The sequence below is a fragment of the Oryctolagus cuniculus genome, chromosome 15, assembly GCF_964237555.1.
Source record: "Oryctolagus cuniculus chromosome 15, mOryCun1.1, whole genome shotgun sequence".
Classification (NCBI taxonomy): Eukaryota; Metazoa; Chordata; class Mammalia; order Lagomorpha; family Leporidae; genus Oryctolagus; species Oryctolagus cuniculus.
The window spans coordinates 86368962-86389237 of record NC_091446.1 but is presented as its reverse complement, the minus strand read 5'-3'; the positions used below and the strand labels follow the sequence as shown (position 1 = coordinate 86389237).

Genomic DNA, 20276 nt, shown 5'->3' with positions numbered 1-20276 from the left:
TCTGCCCTCCTGGACCCCCACCAAAGCACCAGACTCAGCTTGCCAAGTGGAGCAACAACTGACTTCTGTTGGGCGGGCGGCGTGCTCTGAGAATTGGATGCCTTGCTTCCTAAATGGGGAAGACTGCAGGGAAGAGAGAAGGTCCCCTGAATGCTGTGACTATGGGAATCTTGTAGCCTGCGACTGTAGGAATCCTTTTATTGTGTGAGTTCTGCATAGGCTAGGAAACTCAGAAGGGTGTGGAATGTGACTGAGTCCATGGGCAATCACTCTATCTGATTCCAGAAGCACAGAATTTCCTGGGTCCTTGGGAGGGAACTCCTGTAGGGGTCAGCAATGACACTACAGAGTACATAGACCCTTTGTGTGATTTGTGTACATGCATGGGTCATGTGCACAGGCATAGTTAGCCTACTTTCAGCAGTTGGTTCACCTTGATGTAGAGGATTGAGGCTGTGAACACACCAGCAGCACGATCACACCCTCTCCCTGCCGGTGACAGAGGATATCTATGATACCCAACTTGAATGTCACTCTGGACTCTTGTCTCACCCAAAAATTCTAGCCAGAGTACCTAGACCCCACCCAGCTCACACACTGTGTATCTACTGAAGGAGCAGGAATTCCATTAAGCCACAGAGGTCCATTTACAAAAACAAAGCCCTCAGAGGAGTTACCAATGAAGGTTTCCCCAGACGCATCAAAAATAAATGTAGAAGTACAAGAAGAGTGAACAAATAAGAAAATATGACTCCCCAAAGGGAGCAAAATAATACTTTAATGTTATACTGTGAAGACCGGGAGGGATATTTACAAAAATAGCCATATGAAATAATTACCTATGAGTAGTAATCTTGAACGCAAAAATACTAAATTCTCCAATTAAATTAAACAGACTGGCAAAATGGATTAAAAAACATGACCCATCTATGCTGCCTACAAGAAACACACATCACAAAACACACATACACACAAACTGAAAATTAAAAGACAGAAACAAGATATTCCATGAAGATGGCAATTTAAAAAGCAGCAATGGCTATAATAATATCAGACAAAGTAAATTTTAACAAGGTAACTCTTAGACTCACAAAGTCATTATGCAATGATTAAGGGATCAGTTCAACAGAAAGATGTGGCTATAGTAAATGGCTATGCACCAAATGCTAAGGCACCCAGCTATTCAAAACAAATGTTAATGGATCTAAAGGGAGATAGACTCACTACAATGATAATGGAAAACTTCAACTCCCCACTTTCAACAAGGGACAGATTACCTGGACAAAAATCAACAAAGAAACAATAGAGCTAATCTACACTATTGAACAAGTGGATCTAACTGATATCTACAGAAGATTTCATTTCATAGCTTCAGAATCACATTCTTTTCATCAATGCATGGAGCATTCTCTAGGACAAACCATATGCTTGACCATAATACAAAGTTCAGCAAATATAAAAAAATTGAAATCATACCATGTATCTTCTCTGAGCACAAAGGGAAAAACATCCATAAAGTAACAAAGTAAGAAACTCTGGGCCCTGATTGCATGTGTGGAGGCATGCAGGTACTCTCATGGTAGCACACCTCCTACCCCTTCTAGAGGCTTACAGCCCTCCTCAATTCTCTGGGTCTCCATCACTGACTCATCTCCCTTCTGTAAGTGACTAAGTCAGGTTGTGGGGTTGAGTGGCCTTATCCTAGGGTGCTGAGAGCTCTGGGAAGCAGTAATGATAGCACTGGTAGAAGCAGAAACAACAATCACAGCAGACAAAGAAGACAAGAGAGTTGGGAGATATGATACCACACATTATTATTATTATTATTATTATTATTTAAGGATTTATTTGTTTGACCTACAGAGTTACAGAGAGAGAAAGCAAGAGAGTGCACTATGTTCCATTTGCTGTTTCATTCCTCAAAAAGCCACAAGAGTCAAGGCTGGGCCAGGAGGAAGGCAGGATCCAGGAGCAATTATCCTGGGTCTCCTACATGGGTGCAAGGGCCCAAACACTTGGACCATCTTCTGCTGCCTCCCCAGGCACAATAGCAGAGAACTGGATCAGAGGTGGAACAGCCATGTCTTGAACCAGTGCACATATGTGATGCTGGCACTTCAGGTAGCAGCTTAACCCACTGCATCACAGTGCTGGTCCCTACACCACACAATATTAAACGGTTGGAGAGAATGAACTAAGTCATATTTTCATCCAGCTACAATGACAAGATCTACAAGGATTTTCTGGAGGTTGGACAGCTATCAAAATTTGCCCATTTCAATGATATTGCTGTAGATGCGATATGCTGTAGGGTAGATCATTCCCAGAATCAGAAGAGGCTTTTCATCATGATACTAGGATGTCTCACACTTCACCAAAGGCGAGTAATAGAGAAAAAAATGTTAAATCATGACTTAAGCATCTGTTAAAAAGATGGCATTTTTGATAGCATTTCATTTTATGTCCAGATCAACAATGAGTCAGTTGACTTGTACAGGAAATTTGGCTTTGAGATTACTAAGACAAAGGAGAATTACCGTAAGAGGATAGAGCCAGGGGGTGGCACTGTAGCATGACAGGTAAAGCCACCGCCTGTAGTGCTGGCATCCAATATGGGCACCAGTTTGAGTCCTGGCTGCTCATCTTCTGATCCAGCTCTCTGCTATGGCCTGGGAAAGCAGTAGAAGATGGCCCAAGTCCTTGGGCCCCTGCACCCATGTAGGAGACCTGGAATAAGCTCCTGGTTCCTGGCTTTGGATCAGCACAGCTCCAGCCATTATAGCCATCTGAAGAGTAAACCAGTGGATGGAAGATCTCTCTCTCTCTCTCTCCCTCTGTCTCTCTCTCTCCCCCTCTGTGTCTCTCTCTCTCCCTCTCTCTCTCCCTTCCTCTCTGTAACTCTGTCTTTCAAGCAAATAAATAAATATTTAAAAAAGGATAGAGCCAGAAAATCATCACATGCTACAGAAAAACCTCAATGTCCCTTCTGGTCATAATGTAGATGTGCAAAAAACAGACAATTGAACCAATTACAAATGAACTTTAGTTTTCCTGCAACACCAGCATCCTATGTTGAAGTACTTGGAGTCTTGACTGCTTCACTTCCAATCCAGCTTCCTGCTAATGCACCTGGACAAACAGTTCAGGATGGCCCAGTACTTGGGCTCCTATGTGGGGGACCAGGTTGGAGTTCTAGGCTCCTGGCTTCAACCTGACCCTGCCCTTACCACTATGGCCACTTGGGCAGTGAGCCACTGGATAAAACTTCTCTCTCTCTATCTCTCCATCTGTCATTCTGTTTTTCAACTAAATAAGTAAATAAATTAATCAATAAATCTTTTTTCAAAAACCCAGTCACATGACTCTTATCTCACATATTTTTGGATATGAAGATGGAAATCTGATTTATCAGCAAGTATTTGGTCAGTAGTACCAAAAACTCAATGAAAGAGCATATCCCAGGGTCCTAGAATTTTCCCTAATTATGTGAGAAGTATGCAAACTTTATTAAATAAAAATTAGCATTTGTATATTACTTTATTACTTGTCATCACAGAAACATTAGCAGCATCCTAAATACCCAAAACTGGGTAAACAAACATGCGTTATGTACAGAAAGTGAGATTTAGTAGGCATGGAAACAATAACATCCATAAGTTATAGGAAAATGTTTTTGTGATATACTGTCAGGTATGGAAGCCCCTTTGAGGAAGAATTGAGTCTGAGTACACATCAGGATTTGCCCAGGTATAGGCTTAGAATATTCTAGGATGTGAGAAACACATGGTGACTGTCCCACTTCTGTATAGAATGACGATGGCCAGATAAATCTTGGGCTGGAGGACAGGAGGCAGAGTAAAAAATTTGTAGTCTAATTTTGTGGTATATATGAAGGCTTTCACCCTGTGCTCCTGAATAAGGCCTTACTTTCCCTAAACAGAGTACCTGACATTAGAGATCCCTTCATCTTCAGATCATCATATCTTGTCTCCACATCTCTGAGCAAATACAATCAGTAGCTACCACATATCCAGAGGATTCAAATGAATGAAATGTTTTACATAAAATGTTCTATTTTATACTTTGGTAAATAGAGAAAATAAGAGATGAGGAAACTTAAAATGATACATCAAGAAGTGACAGATAATGTGAAGGTACAGGTTAGGAATGACTACAAGACTGCAATTATTCCTCAAAAATTAGCATTCACCCTGTCATGTAAAGCAACCTGGTGGTAACAAGTGTCAAATTCCAAAAGAAACTTACAAGAAAAGACCAACACGCTTAAACAGATGGTATACTGTCCCCCAGTTCCCAGACACATGAGCAGGTAGTTTTCTTGAACGTTTGAGAATCACACTCTACTGTTGTAACCAATAAGGTATGCAGAGACAGATTGTCTGCTGCCAACCCATTCATCAAGCATAATTGCAGTAACCCAGTTATCAGCAGCACATGCTACACAGGTGTGAAGCCCAGAATGAATGCAGTTTTGCTGTTGTTCTTGGAGAAATGAATTAGTAGGAACCCAGAGACAGCCAGCAACTACTTTTGGAAGATGATTCCCTTTCTTCTCATTTTCAGGATCAAGGACCCAAATACCTCCAGTAAGACCCAATTTTTGATCAATGGTGGGACAGGGTCTGATAGGGTGGTAGATCTCAGACATCTATGGCTTCTGTTTCAGGCACATTTGAACAATGGCTATGTCAGCAGAGACAACAGAGTGAGCCCCCTTGTTCCTAACATCGAACTCAACTAAGGTTCTCTGTGTTTCAGGATTCCTATGTACCCCTTCCATGAGTGCTAGCAGTAGGGATACTGTGGTTCCAACACTCTCACTCATTATAAGAACACAATGCTTGATCAGAGATATCTTGTCAATGCAGCAGGCACAAAAATACTGATTATTCTCTTCTGCCTCTAAAGGATTGGAAAACAAATAGAAAATAAAAAGTTGTGTATGGAGAAAGAAGGTGGAGGACTTCAGCCTTTATTCACTGCATCATCTACATTTCTCCTCCTCTTTCCACACTTTTCAGAATTCTCAAGAGGGATTGAAAATACACAGGCACAATCATGGCTGCACATGAAGGCATAACCACACTTTACACTTACACACATCCTTGAACTTACCAAGATGCAGCCACTTTATAGTCAGGCTTCAATAAAAAAGATAACCGGGTCATGTCTCTTTCCACTTCCATGTAGTAAAGGGGGAAAAACACACCCAGCACAAGCTCTCCATTTCTGTAGACACTTGGCTTCAGGTATGTACGGCAGCTTTTATCAGTGATGGTCTGTGAAGTGTGTAAAGGGTATAGGAGTAGGAAGAGAAAAATCAGAGACAATGACATGTCAATGTCTTCCCAAGCCATACCCAAAGCCTGCAGTTTCAGCTGAGATGAGGAGAACATGGGGATGGACCAGTTATAAAGGCTCATCATGCAGCAGAGAGAATTAATCTCTTTGGAGGGCACAGCTAATTCCCAGCATTGCTGTATGCCCTCAACATGTACAAAATGTGTGTCAGTCTCATGATCTAGACAAGGGAACAGCAGCTAGAAGCAGAATGGAAACATTTATAAGGAAGATACATGGCTGTGACCTTGCTCTTAATGTCCCTCTGATCAGAACTGCTCTGGCTTGATGTATTTTTTGTTTCCTTTCAACTCACCCATTAACTCAAGATCACCTGCATGAGGCTTTGCACCTGTCACTCTCAATTATGAGGAAAAACACTTCAGAAAAACACATTTTTGATTGCTCAAACCCTCTGGCATTTTTTATTTCATCATGGTCTGACAAGCCCTTGGGATCCACAGTATCCTAGGAGAGCATCTATGTTACACTATGTGAACAAGGGGACAAATACAGTTGTGCCAATAGATGGGTTTGAGGGATTTGGCAGATTTAGAAAGAATTGCTATTGGAATAAACACTCAGTAATGCACCATTGCATGTGATGGTTCAGCAACAAAATGACCACATCAGTCATAGATGACCCTAGGTGCAGTGCAGGAAGTTTGTTTATTACTGTGTCTAATAGGATAGCAATATCCTGCTAGAAAAACAGGCTTCATGATTTATAAGCAAGTGGGCTACGATCCACAGAGGGGTAGGAGTTCATTTTCCATATCTACCAATCCGTCAGCCAGAGGCTTTTGCCATACAAAATTCTGGAAGCACCATGCTCTCCACATCAATGGATTCAATATAAAAACTGAAAGAAAACATATTATTTTTCAATTACTTATTTCCTGTTGTCATATCTATTTTCTCATCCCTCTTTATGAGAAAACAATCTCAATAAACTTTTCTTACAGGTATATTTTCATTTCAAAATGGATAGCTTTACATGGATTTATGGTTATAGAAGAGTGATTTGATATTTGTACACTTGTAGACTGGTTCAGTCCAATTATTTGCCATGTGATTTACCTCACATCTTTATCACTTCCTGTACTGACAACACTTACAGCCTACTGTATCAACACTTTTCAGTAACATGTTATTAACTGTTTCTCAAAACTGTGTTTCTCGTAATGTCTGATAGTTCACTTGAACTCATTGGCCTTGACCAATCTTGATCCTTGTGATCAATATCTCCTGACTTCCCCACCTCCCAGTGTTGGTAATCACCAAACTCTTATTTCTGTGGGATTGACATTGGACAATATACACATGAAATGAAAAAATGTACACATGAGTGAGAACAGGAGGTATTTCTCTTCTTGCACTTGGTGTATTTCATGTAACAGAATGTCCTCCAAGTTCATCCATGTTGTCAGAATTAATAGGATTTCCTTCATTGCTAAGATTAAAAAATATTCCATTGTGTGTGTGTGTGTGTGTGTGTATGTGTATTTATATATGTCAGGTTGCCGTTATACACTTATCTGCTGATAGGTCGATTCCACACTTGGAACATTTGTATAATGCTGAAATGAAAATGAGGAAAACACATATATCTTTCATGCACACATTTCATATCCTTTAGATACATGAATATGTGTTTGTGGTGGAATGAGAAGGCCATGCCAAGATGGCCACTGGCAAGCGAGTGTCAGTTACTCAGGAAATGGCTTCAGAACCCACATGTCAAAAGAGCCTGCCTGGCCAGAGGCAGTGATTGGTTATGGCATAAACTGCCCCTTGACTGGATTGGCTGTCTCGGCTATATAAGCTGCTGCACCAACTAAAGTAAATGAGTCTGAGAGCTGCTCACCTCTAGCCTGCTTTCAACAGACTGCTGGTGTCTGTGTTGTGACTCCACACCTCTTGCCCCCACTGTGCCTCTCTCAGAACGAATCCACAGCAACATGGTTCATCAGAACTGCTGGATAATATTATAGTCAAAGTCACATTTATATCAAATTCTACTTATCAAAGACATCATTTTAGATTCTAATTGAATTTGAAACTAATTTTCCTTTTACTCAAAGAAAAAATACCTTAAGCCATTGATGCCTAGTCAGCAGTCAGCTATTTGGGACTGTGAGATGGGTCTCAAGGGTTAATGTAGGCTAGGGACTGATGTGCCAGGGACAAAAAGTCCACTGGAGATTGCTCACCATTGTTAGGTTTTAATGGGAGAGGTCATTGTTTAAGCACAGGTGGACACCCCTCCAGAGATTCCTAAGGAGAATCTGATAGGTTGTAGAAGAGGGCAATTACTACAAGGAGGCTCCTGTAAGAGCCCACAAAAGGGCAGGGTAGAAAGAAACTGGAGTCCCTGCAAAGAGACAATAACCTTATACTCTAATACTGTGCATGTCTAATAGTGAGGCTGTCACTCAAATCAGTCTCAGGGATTAGGAGTCAGGTCTCAAGAAGTCATCATGTGGATTAACCCATATGCATTCAACAGCATCTGAAGTTATTGGGCCTAGATTCTTGCCCAGAAACCCCCAGGCCATATTAAAACAATGGGGGCAATTGTCACCTGATAAAAAAATTCCACTGGGATTAAAATCAGCAGTCACAAGCAATAACAGAAGAACCCTGATGGCTCACTGCATATACCCAAGGACTCTGACACTTTAGGAAAAGAATTTGATGCATACCAAAGCATATGCAGGGTAATAGAGGCAAGAGGTCTGTTAGGAGACAGAGTTCTGATGTGGGGAGTCAGAGTAGAGGGGCTGGCACTTTATGTAACTCACTTAAGCTAACTTCTCCATCCTCCAGTTTGTAAATAGGGAAGGTAGTGGTGTAGAAAATGATGAGGCATTTTTCTGTATGCTCATGGGCCAAAGAAATAAAAGTAGATAGTTTGCCTCTTGGTTGGAATGAGAGCTGTACTGGAAGAGGAGCAGCTGGGACCAGAACTGGCAGCCATATGAGATGCCGGCACTTCAGGCCAGGGTGTCAACCTGCTATGCCACAGCGCTGACCCCACGTGCTTCAGGCCTTATGTCTCCTGAGTTTGAGACATCTTGAAGCTGTCTTGCTACCTGTGGTGTCCAGACATGCACTGAAGCCCACAGGAAAGGGAGGAAGGTGAGGGTGGGATTAACACGTGTCACCCATTCTTGCTCAGCCTTCCACACCGAAGCCTAGGATATATAGTTGTCAGAATAGCACACACTGGGAGTGATCAGTTCCCTTACTGGTAGTGTGCTATATTAGGCCTCTGCCTGGTCAAATATATACTGTAGCTTGTTTTCATACATAGGGAAAAATAGTAGTTTTATGCCTCTTCTTGAGTCTGGCCTAATAGGCCTGATTTCAACAACGATCTTTCAAGTCAAGAGCCTTAGCAGAGGTGTCTGTAAGCTAGAGTGCCAGCCCTGGCTACCACCTGTGTTGTTGACTACACAGGTGAAATCACAAAGAAGCAGAGAAGGAGAATATAATTCTCCCCAGTAAAACTCCTCTGCAGTAGCTGACAATGGGGACCCAAAAGAGCAGACTGGATAAGCAAGGTGGGGGATACCAGAGACATGCTGAGACTTGTCTATGCCACCCAGGGACTGCATCTAATGGGAGTTTAGATCAAGAGACTGCCTGTCTGCAAACAAGATAGACTTAACCCAGAACCGATGAATAAAATATCTAGGAAATACCCACTAATAAGACCAGGAAATTGAGTTTGTAGAAATTGTGGAGACTTGACAAGGTACAGAAAGCATTTGGAGAAGCAGAGAGACAGAGATCTGTTGAGATCTGGGGTAAAGGAAAAACTCACCTGAGGCATGGAGCCCGGAACCCAAGGCCTCACTGCAGGCTGTACCCAGTCTCACAGACAGATTAATCTCTGGGAAGGAAGAACAGAATGCAGTTTTCAGCTGACACCCTAATGGGCCATTGGTATCTGATGTTCAGTCAGGGAGTCCTTGAAAAACTCCAGAGAGTGGCCCTGGCCTGAATTTCAAGGTTACTCCAAACCTTTCTCCCAGTCCATGTGTCGGGCTGATCCATGTGAAAGGAAGCTGAGTTGGGCCAGACCAACATTCCCAGAGCTGAGACAAGAAGCATGAAGGGTGGAGTCTCTGGCTTTCTAGCTCATGAGGACTCCAAAATGGCAGGGGACAGGCTCCTCACTGGAAACTGTGTTGGCCCAACACCTTTCCGGCAGTGGGAGCCTGGTGCCTAGCCACGAGACCTTCTGAAAATGCTGGAGTGTAGCCCCAGCCAGAATCCATCAGTTGCCTCAAGGCCTTCTTCCAGGCCCACGCAAAGGGCCAATGCATGCAGGAGGCAAGGGAGGTGTTTCAAGGCCCAACACCATTTCAGCAGTCAGGGGGCTGGTGCCTAGCCAGGAGACCTTCTAAAACCTCTGGAGTGTAGCTGCAGCCAGAATCCATCAGTTGTCTCTGGGCCTTCTTCCACTCCACCCAAAGGGCTGAACTATGCAAGAGGGAGGGAAGACGTTAGGATAGAGTCCCAGCTCCAGGGGACTGATATGGCTCATCCCTGAGTCTTGAGACCAGCAGCCATGCTAATCACTTTTAACTGGCTAACAGGGACCCAGTGTTTTGAGAAAAATGCAAGTTACTATGAAAGAGAGGAAGGCTGTCCAAAAGAAAAGCAACAGCAGTCTGCATGCTCACCAGTCTTGTGAGATAATCTGATGTTGGATCCACATCACATTGGAGTTGTTATCCAAGTCACGGCACAAAAATAATATTATGGGAAAACTGTGGTAGAGAAATTATTGTTACCTCGGTTCTTTGTCTCACATAGAAGAATTTCCAGGTTGACAGCAAGGAGATTTAAAAGTATTTATTAGAATCAAAGACCACCAGCGAGAGTAGCATGGAGGGGGGCTTCTAAGAGAGGAAAACTCCTTTTTAAAAGCTTTTTACTTGGAAGTTTTTCCACTTGAATATTTTTGCTTTACTTATTCTCAGTTTCATTCTTTTCTTACACAGCATTTCCAAGACTAATGTATGGAAATTTCACTTGATGCTACTTTTAGGTTTTAAAGTTTTTTGTCTTACACCTCAGTCATTCAAATGAGCATATGTTTAGGTGTAGTGTAAGATAAAATTATAATATCTTTCCTTTGCATGTGGATATCAAATTGTTAATGACTATTCCAGAGACATGCCTATCTTCATTGTTTGGTATTGGCATCTCTGTCAAAACTTAATGGACTGTGAATACAAAGATTGATTTTTACCTCTTTACTCTGTTCCCCCTTCCATTTAAAGTGTCTGGTTTTTGCCAGTACAAAACTGTTTGAATATTATAGCTCAATTTATTAGAATTTCAGAGTTTGCATTTGTTACAATGTCATTGTTATTGAATGGTCATTTCTTGATAGGTTTGGAAAATGTCAAATATTCCCCAAGTACAGTAGATTGTGGTACAATTTTGCTGTACATTTTTGTGCGGTACAATGTGATACTTCATTTCATGTATACAAGGTTTAATGATCAATTAGGTTATGTAACACTTTCATTGTGTTCAACATGTAACAATTTTCCTTGATTAGCACATCATAGTTACACATAAGTCCAGAATATAATATGACACTCCAACATACATGTGAGTTTCCCATGCATAATGATAAAATTAGAGCACTTAGCATCTCCATTTCCTTGTACCAGCCCATGTTTAGACACTTGCAGCTATTCCTTCAGCCATTCAATTGCAAAATTGCAGGTTTTACATTTATATAGTGTGTGTACTCTGTTGTTGCAGTTGATTTCTCAACAATGTTGCAGTGGATTGTTTCTGAGAGGAGGAGTGTGGTGGGGTCAAGAGGAGTCACCACACAGACCCTGGGAGTCGGGTGAAAGCAGGCCTGAGGCGAGCAGCCTGCAGACTCACTTATATCAGTTAGTACAACAGCTTATATAGCCAAGACCAGCCAATCCGGTCAAGGGGTGGTCTATGCCGCAACAAATCACAGCCTGTTGCCAGGCAGTTTCCAAAGCCATCCAATCACAGCCTATTGCCAGTCAGGCTCTTGTTGTCAGACAGTTTCTGAAACCATCCAATCATGGACTGCCATCAGTCAGGCTTTGTTGTCATGTGGTTTCCAAAGCCATCCAATCACGACCTGTTGCCAGGCAGTTTCTGCTGTCAGTGGCCATCTTGGCATGAACTTTTCACCTCAGTGGCCATCTTTTTTTTAATCATATAAAACTGAAAATTTTATTTATTTATTTATTTATTTTATTTATTCAGGAAAAAATTTGCAAACTTTTTGTATGATGACCCAAGAACTGATTAATAACAAAATATAAAGTTTAATATTTGGTCCTGTGGAAAAACGAGTTTTTAGGTTTTACACATTATTTTCCCGAAATTATCTATGAGTTAGAATACACTGAAATATTATCTATTAGGATACTGAGCATTCCTGTATTAACACTGAGGAATACCTGTTCACATTTATTTATATTAAAGTGACAAGATGGCAGTTCTAAATTTAATAAGATACTGAAGTTCAGAAGTTGGGACAAATACAAAAATGTATTTTGAGCTTTGCTGTTTTAACCACTTTATATTTTGGGTGTCTACCTTTCTTCAAGATAACAAATACCAGGCCATGGACTAATTTAATGTTAGCCACATAATACTGGTAACACTTAAATGGGCTTAAAAATAGAAACATCTATGCTTTAGTACATTGTTTTGGGAGAAAATTATTCCTTCAATATATAATAGATGCAAGTATGTACAACCGAGTGATAGGAGGGAACTATTTTTCTTATGGAAATGATGGAGAAAGGGATGGATCATTGTCAAAGAAGAACAACTCACATTAATAAATAATTCCCTTACAAACTTGTAATCTGGAGCTGAGTTTCACAGGAATTTTGGAATAATATTAAACAGTCTTACTTTTCTCTTCTGTTTATTTCACAACTTGATACTAAAAGTCACCCAATTTAATAACTTTTAAGGAAACAATATGCAATGAAGTCTCAAATCAGATGCAATATTATGATGCAAAATTACCTGGTACCTAACTCCATCATTTCATGGCTTAGGTTGTCCATGAAAAAAGAATTTAAACTAACTCAAATGTTTTGGGAGATGAAAAGAGAGAAATTAGAACATATCAAATATGTTTCCTAAGAAACCAAATCTCTTGCATAAGATACCCATGAAAATTTCCATCTCAATAAATCTTTCATGAAAAAAAATTCTAAAAAGTAAATGTTAGTACTTATTTATATTACTTAGTATATAAAAGGAAATATAAAAGTAGAGATCTAGTATTTTTAAATATCTATCAGACAAAATTAAATTCATCGCACAAAATCAAAAATATTAACTTTATGCACAGGTTTCTCAATAGCTAACTAAAACAGACAAAAATATCCATCATTCCCAAAAGCTACAAACAAATAGTGTCTAAATTGGAAGGCAGAGAAATATTGACTTCAAAGAGTTCATTTTACTTATGAATTGGCATTGCATGTCTAGCAACAGTGGTGACACTGAAAGAACCCAGCACAGACATGACCAATCTGTAAACATCTGACCATACTGGCACGATGTGGATCTTGCTGATCAAGTGGATGTATTTTTTGTTGCAGATGTCTTGAGGAACAATGCCTAAAGTTATGCAAAATTTGAAAATACAATTTTAACAAAGTTTACATGTAAAGGGGGAACATCAAAGCTAGTAAGTCTTGGCTTTCTTACAAATGGTATCATTATAATTCCCAAACTGCCGGAGGATAGAGTATCTTTGTAGCTAAAATAAACTGAAAACTATGTTGCCTCTATTATTTTACACTTCAGAGTCACTTGCAGATTCTGGTCTGCTGTTATCTGCCCCAACTTAACTTGTCCCAGTCTTTCATAGGTGCTCCCATCATGAAATCATCACGTAGGATCGTCCAACCTGGGCCCTCTTCTTATTTCGCTTTAGTCTGTTTGGCTTTCGAGTTCTCAGTTGAACTTTTCTCATTTGCAGTTCCATCCATTCCTCTCAGAACACTGATGAAATCTTTCTTAGAAACAGTTGATATCAATTTAGCACGCTTTCTAATAGAGCCTCCAGCTTCTTTAACCTCTTCTCTTTTCTATTTTTATTTATTTATTTATTTATTTTTTTTGACAGGCAGAGTGGACAGTGAGAGAGAGAGACAGAGAGAAAGGTCTTCCTTTGCCATTGGTTCACCCTCCAATGGCCGCCGCGGCCGGCGCACTGCACTGATCCGAAGGCAGGAGCCAGGTACTTCTCCTGGTCTCCAATGGGGTGCAGGGCCCAAGCACTTGGGCCATCTTCCACTGCACTCCCTGGCCACAGCAGAGAGCTGGCCTGGAAGAGGGGCAACCGGGACAGAATCCAGCGCCCCTACCGGGACTAGAACCCGGTGTGCCGGCACCGCAAGGTGGAGGATTAGCCTAGTGAGCCGCGGTGCCGGCCCTTTAACCTTTTCATCAACATTCTTTTGATGTTTTTGGACAGCATAAATAATTGCACCACACCCCTCGTTGCAATTCTCTGAAGATTTCTCTCTGCTTCTTTTTCTTTGACAACATCTGGCTTTACTCAGCACATCATTTCCCACTCCCGCCTCTTATCAAGCTGTTTTCTTCTCTCAAGTCTTTCTTGCTTTAACTTTTCTTTTTCCTTTTCCAGTTCTTTATTTTTGACTAGAATGGTGGGTTTACTTTTAGGTGTTTTCTTGTTGAGGATTTTAGCCATGGCATCTGCCCAGCACATATTAGTTCCAGCACATGATTCTCCAGCATTTTCATTTTCTTTGTCACAGGGTTCAGCATCATCCTCATTGTCAACATCTGCTGCTTCATCATCAGAAAAATGATCCTTTTCTGATCCACAGCTTCCTATAGATCCTCCACTGTCGGAAGCATCTTTCACCTCCTCTTCCAGCTCTGACGCTATGACTTTGGCAATCATTTTCACCTTCTTCTTCTTTAGCGAATTTTTCAGCTTTTTCCCCGCACTCACACGTGAGTTTGCAATGGCCGCAGCCATTTTTCTCTCATGGAAGTACCCAAGTGCTTGGGTTTCTGCACCTGCGTGGGAGACCAGGAAGAAGCACCTGGCTCCTGGCTTCGGATCGCTGCAGTGCCAGCGGTAGCAGCCATTAGGGGAGTGAACCAATGGAAGGAAGACCTTTCTCTCTGTCTCTCTCACTTTTTATAACTCTGTCAAATAAATAAAAGAAAAAGAAAAAGAAAAAATAAGTTTTGATTATTCTTTTTTCCATACTTGAATGATAAACTTTACCAGGAAGTGATCTCTGTGCATAGTGAACCATGCCATACCTTGATGTGTAACAAATTGTTACTTAAGAGTAAAACTGGAAACAAAGCAATTACGTTTCAGGTATCCAGGTTTTCAAGCATCCCACTTATCCACAAACTGATCTCATAAAATTGACATTGTTTCATCCTTCTTATCTGGCACAAAGGTCCTGGGAACACATCCAGTGCCACCAGGAAGAACTATCAGGTTAGAGGGAGCATTGGCATAGCTATAGATACCAAATGTGGAAATAGACCAGGTTTTGGAGAGCTCCAATTCTGAAATAATGGTGGCAACATGAAGCAATTGTATTGTGTTAGAGAGTGGTATGGAGAGTTTCTCAGATATGACAGGCTATTCCTCTATCACAGGTTACCCCTTCGAGACCCTTCTGAAAAGTAACATTTCCTAGTTCCTTTTCTATTTTCAACTCATTCACACATCCCTTCTCTAAATTTACATAAAGCTTCCAATATCATCCAGTCTTTGGTAGTTTACATATGAGACAAGGCAGCATCATTCAAATTTTGTTCACTCTGGACACTAGCTTCAGTAACTGCTTGGGCCATGAAAAGCTAGGGTCTTTACCACTCTGGATATCCTTTGCCTCTATTGTAAAGACCTACTGAAAGGGTGTGGGCCACAGGGAAATTCTTTTAGGTGGATTCCTCTTCATGGAGTCTACTCTTTCATTCAGCATAAACTATTTTTGCTAGAAAGGAACTAGATCACCATTCGGTATGCTCAATTTTCTCATAGAACACACTGACTTTGAAAACTAGATTTCATATAAATTTCTGTAAACTCAAATAAGAGTACTAAGTAGGCCATAGATAGGAAAAGACTAGAAGCTTCTCTTCTGAATAGTCATGATGAAACCTCACAAATACAATTGGCCCATAATATGAGAGCTTGCACAAACTTTACAGTAATTTTTCTGGGGATTTGTGATCTTAAACTGGTATTGTGAAAGTCATGTGCTACATATCGATGGATAAATCTATGCCATATAGGTTAGTAACATGACCTAGTAACTGAGTTCAAACTAGACTTAAAACACAGATCTTGCTTTTGTAGTCTGCCCCTTTGAAATCTGGGTGGCCACATTTGTGGAACTGCTAGAACCAATTTCTGCATATCTATAAGAGCACAGACATTGTGGCAGAGCACTCCTGTCTGATGAATTAACTACCTTTAATGAAGGTCATGGTGCATATTTCCTGGTCTTCAGATCTGATAATCCAATGCCAGTATGGCTTCCCCTATTGAATGAGACCTCTGGCTCACAACCAAATGTCAAGACTCACCCACCTGAGAACCATGGATGCTTTTGCTCCCAGCAAGCAGATGTGTCTCACTCCCCAGGACTCCCTGGTACTTTTGGGGACTGCTTGTTTCCCCCAGGAGCCTTCCTTCAGGGATTGAGATTGCATTTGGAGTGGATGGAGCAGTATCAGTAAAGCTTCAGGGCCTGGAATTTTTTGGGAAGAGGGCAGGATTGGTCAGAAAGACCAATGCTCAGAAGGAACCTGAAAAACCTGTATCCACAGTTCCGTGCTAGTGATGTCATAACAGGGGAAGACTGTACTTCTCAGAAGTACATTTCCATTAGGAAATGTATGGTTTGTATGGTTCCTGAATATCTAGCCTTATCAGTCATGGTGCATCTGAATTCATCTCCATCCGTGTGTGCTAACCATATAGAATTCTGATGACCAATACTTGGCTTGACAAATTTACATTTGAAAGAAATGTGCTATGAATGCAGGAACTACTACCTAGGAACTCCTGAAATTCTCCTGTCTACCCACCCATACATCTTGCAAATGTTCACTTGTTGTTCTGAGAGCTGGGCTTGAATTTTTCCCTGCATCTGTGGATTGCTGCCACCAAATAGACAAAGAGGTCAACACAAGAGATCTGTGAAATGCAAGGGTTCCACTGATATTCATGCCCCTCATTCAAATGGGATGGTCAGGGATGTGGGCTTGAATTTGGAAGGGGTTGGTTAACTGACTCTGGGTCCACAGCTATTCCTAGTCTTCTCTATGCTTAAGGTATGATTTGATCCACTCAAATTCCGTAGTCTTCTATAATCCTTCCATTGCCATCCATTGACTATTCTGTGAATGCAGGAAAATCTGCCTTGAGCTTCAAAGCCTATGTACCAGCTCCTCAGATCACAGAGGCAATGGTACCCTGAAAAATAAGTCTAAAACTCACATTTCTTGAAATAGGAATGAACTTTCAGAGATCAAAGAACTAGACTGGCACCGTGAAGTAGTAGGTCCTCATGTCCTTTCTTCATGTCCTTTTATTCATCCAGCTCATTACAAAACTGCCAACCAAAGCTGCTCCAACTGGGATTGGAAATGTGGATTCCATGAGGAGTCCTGAGAAGAGAAAAAGTTGGAAGAACATACTCATGGACAGTTGGCTAGTCTTATTTTTTAAAGACTTATTTGAAGAGCTGAGTTGCTGGAAGATAGAGGCAGAGACAGAGATCTTGCATCTGTTGGCTGACTTCTCAATTGGCCATAATGGCTAGTGCTGGGCCAAGATGAAGCCAGGAGCCAGATGTTCTTTTGGGATTCCTACATGGGTGCAGGAAAACAAGCACTTGAACCATATTCCACTATTTCCCAGGCATGATTGCAGGGAGCAGGATCAGAAGTGGAGCAGTCAGGATTTGAACTAGCACCAATATGAGATGCAGGCACATGGGTGCAGGAACCCAAGCACTTGAGCCATCTTCCACTGCTTTCCCAGGCACATTGGCAGGGAGTTGGAACAGAAGTGGAGCAGCCAGCCCTGACAGTTGGCAACTCATTCTTCTATTGCCTAAGTATACTTTCCATGTAATGAGTAGACTTAATTATTTTAAGCACTGAATAAATGACAAAAGTCTGGGTAATTAATCTGAGCTGAATGCAGAGGTATAGTCCCATGGTAGAGATAAAGAAAGTACTGGCCAGAGAGTGGATGGACTACTCAGGACTCCCATAAGGATTATCAAGTTATTTGTTTCATTTCTTAATATTTACTTATTTATTTGAAAGGAAGAGCAAGAGAGAGAGAGAGAGAGAGAGAGATGTTCCTTCTGTCCTGCTTCTTCACGACCCAGATGGTTGCAACAGTAGGGTCTGCATCCAGGAATCAATAACTCCATATGGTTTCTACTTATTTCATAACAGCTCAATTAATGGTCCATCTTTTATTGCCTTCACAGGCACACTAGCAGGCATCTGGATCAGAAGCAGAGTACTTGGGCTTCGAACTGACCCTACAATATGGGATGCTGCATCACAGATAAACTACTCTACCACAATGCCAAACCCTAAGTTAGTCTTTTCTGGTTCACTGCTACTAAAATATTTAGGCAAGTACCTGTGGTGTCTATGTTTTGCTTTGGATTAATTTATTACTTAATTACATTCTTGATCTTAGCCAAAAGGCTGAGAAGTGATACTTAATTATATTCTTTAAAAAGACATACAGACAAGAGTAATATCAGCGGTCCCAAATACTTTGCCCTTGAATCAATAATCATTTTTTTTAGCTTTTTTTTTAACTTTTATTTAATGAATATAAATTTCCAAAGTACGACTTACGGATTACAATGGCTTCCCCCCATACCGTCCCTCCCACCCACAACCCTCCCCTTTCCCACTCCCTCTCCCCTTCCATTCACATCAAGATTCATTTTCGATTATCTTAATATACAGAAGATCAGCTTAGTATACATTAAGTAAGGATTTCAACAGTTCGCTGCCACACAGAAACATAAAGTGAAAAATAATAGATGATTTTTTTTAAATGATGATGAAATCAGATCAGACCTATTGTCATGTTTAATCCCAGTGAGAGTCAAGTTGGGAATTGATAATTTCTTTTTTTTTTTTTTTACAGAAGATCAGTTTAGTATGCATTAAGTAAAGATTTCAACAGTTTGCACCCCCATAGAAACACAAAGTGAAATATATTGTTTGAGTACTCGTTATAGCATTAAATCTCAATGTACAACACATTAAGGACAGAGATCCTACATGAGGAGTAAGTGCACAGTGACTCCTGTTGTTGACTTTACCAATTGACACTCCTGTCTATGGCATCAGTAATCTCCCTATGCTCCAGTCATGAGTTTCCAAGGCTATGGAAGCCCTCTGAGTTCTCCGATTCTTATCTTGTTTAGACAAGGTCATAGTCAAAGTGGAGGTTCTCTCCTCCCTTCAGAGAAAGGTACCTCCTTCTTTGAAGACCTGTTCTTTCCACTGGGATCTCACTCGCAGAGATCTTTTGCCAGAGTGTCTTGGCTTTCCATGCCTGAAATACTCTCATGGGCTTTTCAGCCAGATCCGAATGCCTTTAGGGCTGATTCTGAGGCCAGAGTGCTATTTAGGACATCTGCCATTCTATGAGTCTGCTGAGTATCTCACTTCCCATGTTGGATCACTCTCCCCTTTATTTATTCTATCGGTTAGTGTTAGCAGGTACTAGACTTGTTTATGTGCTCCCTTTGACTCTTAGTCCTTTCATTATGATCAATTGTGAACTGAAATTGATCACTTGGACTAGTGAGATGGCATTGGCACATGCCACCTTGATGGGATTGAATTGGAATCCCCTGGTATGTTTCTAACTCTACCATTTGGGGCAAGTCAGCTTAAGCATGTCCCAAATTATACATCTCTTCCCTCTCTTATTCCCACTCTTATGTTTAACAGGGATCACATTTCAGTTAATTTTCAACACTTAAGAATAACTGTGTGATAATTACAGAATTAAACCAGTCATATTAAGTAGAACAGACAAAAAAACTACTAAGAGGGATAATGTATGAAGTTGTTCATTAACAGTCAGGGCTATGCTGATCAAGTCACTGTTTCCCATAGTGTCCATTTCACTTCAACAGGTTTCCTTTTTGGTGTTCAGTCAGTTGTCACCGATCAGGGAGAACATATGGTATTTGTCCCTTTGGGACTGGCTTATTTCACTCAGCATGATGTGTTCCAGATTCCTCCATTTTGTTGCAAATGACTGGATTTTGTTGTTTCTTACTGTGGTATAGTATTCTAAAGAGTACATATCCCATAATTTCTTTATCCAGTCTACCGTTGATGGGCATTTAGGTTGGTTCCAGGTCTTGGCTATTGTGAATTGAGCTGCAATAAACATTAGGGTGCAGACCGCTTTTTTGTTTGCCAATTTAAATTCCTTTGGGTAAATTCCAAGGAGTGGGATGGCTGGGTCGAACAGTAGGGTTATCTTCAGGTTCCTGAGGAATCTCCAGACTGACTTCCATAGTGGCTTGACCAGTTTGCATTCCCACCAACAGTGGGTTAGTGTCCCTTTTTCCCCACATCCTCGCCAGCATCTGTTGTTGGTAGATTTCTGCATGTGAGCCATTCTAATCGGGGTGAGGTGAAACCTCATTGTGGTTTTGATTTGCATTTCCCTGATTGCTAGTGACCTTGAACATTTTTTCATGTGCCTGTTGGCCATTTGGATTTCCTCTTTTGAAAAATGTCTATTGAGGCCCTTGGCCCATCTCTTAAGTGGGTTGTTGGTTTTGTTTTTGTGGAGTTTC

General features: G+C 41.0%; 2 long non-coding RNA genes and 1 pseudogene across 3 annotated transcripts in view; 1 reads left to right on the top strand and 2 right to left on the bottom strand.

Annotated features, from left to right (window-relative positions):
* Positions 1-18099, top strand: part of LOC127484108 (uncharacterized) — a 74644-nt gene extending 56545 nt beyond the window's left edge. Inside the window, exon 4 of the long non-coding RNA XR_011382678.1 lies at positions 17919-18099. This is a non-coding gene — a long non-coding RNA (uncharacterized lncRNA). The remainder of the gene's footprint in view (positions 1-17918) is intronic.
* Positions 1-20276, bottom strand: part of LOC100359069 (uncharacterized) — a 195356-nt gene that overhangs the window by 13069 nt on the left and 162011 nt on the right. Inside the window, exons 2-4 of one of the 2 annotated variants that reach the window (XR_011382680.1) lie at positions 9191-9259; positions 7229-7339; positions 5137-5300 (exon numbers count right to left, since the gene is read on the bottom strand). This is a non-coding gene — a long non-coding RNA (uncharacterized lncRNA). The remainder of the gene's footprint in view (positions 1-5136; positions 5301-7228; positions 7340-9190; positions 9260-20276) is intronic. The other variant, XR_011382681.1, reaches the window with a different exon arrangement.
* Positions 12843-14461, bottom strand: LOC100358809 (RRP15-like protein; annotated as a pseudogene).